The following is a 634-nucleotide window of genomic DNA, read 5'->3' as shown; positions in this document are numbered from 1 at the left end:
AAAATGAAGTTGTGCGCTATAAAGCCCGACTTGTGGCACAAGGTTTTTCACAAAGGCCCAGTATAGATTATAAAGAAATGTATTCCCTTGTAGTGGATGCGATAACATTGCGTTACTTGGTCAGTTTATCTGCATATCATAAACTGCATATGCATTTAATGGATGTGGTAACAGCCTATTTATACGGCTCATTAGATCGTGATATCTATATGAAAGTCCCTGAAGGACTAAAAATATCTAAACCATCCAATGAATATTCGCAAGGGTTATGCTCAGTCAAATTGCAAAGATCTTTATATGGTCTAAAGCAATCTGGACGAATGTGGTATAATCGTCTTACTGAGTATCTGGCCAAAAACGGATTCAAGAATGATGATATCTGCCCATGTATTTTCATAAAGAAATCTGCATCTGGATTCGTTATAATTGCTGTGTACGTTGATGATTTAAATATCATTGGGACTCCTGAAGAGATTCCAACAATTATAAAAACTCTAAAAAAAGAGTTTGAGATGAAAGATCTTGGAAGAACTAAATTTTGTCTCGACCTGCAGATCGAGCATACAAAAAATGGGATCTTTATTCATCAAACGACATACACAGAAAATATCTTGAAAAGATTTTATATGGATAA

This window comes from Arachis duranensis, chromosome 6, assembly GCF_000817695.3.
Source record: "Arachis duranensis cultivar V14167 chromosome 6, aradu.V14167.gnm2.J7QH, whole genome shotgun sequence".
In the NCBI taxonomy this organism is placed as follows: domain Eukaryota; kingdom Viridiplantae; phylum Streptophyta; class Magnoliopsida; order Fabales; family Fabaceae; genus Arachis; species Arachis duranensis.
The sequence above is the reverse complement of the archived record's forward strand: the minus strand, read 5'-3'. Positions refer to the sequence as shown.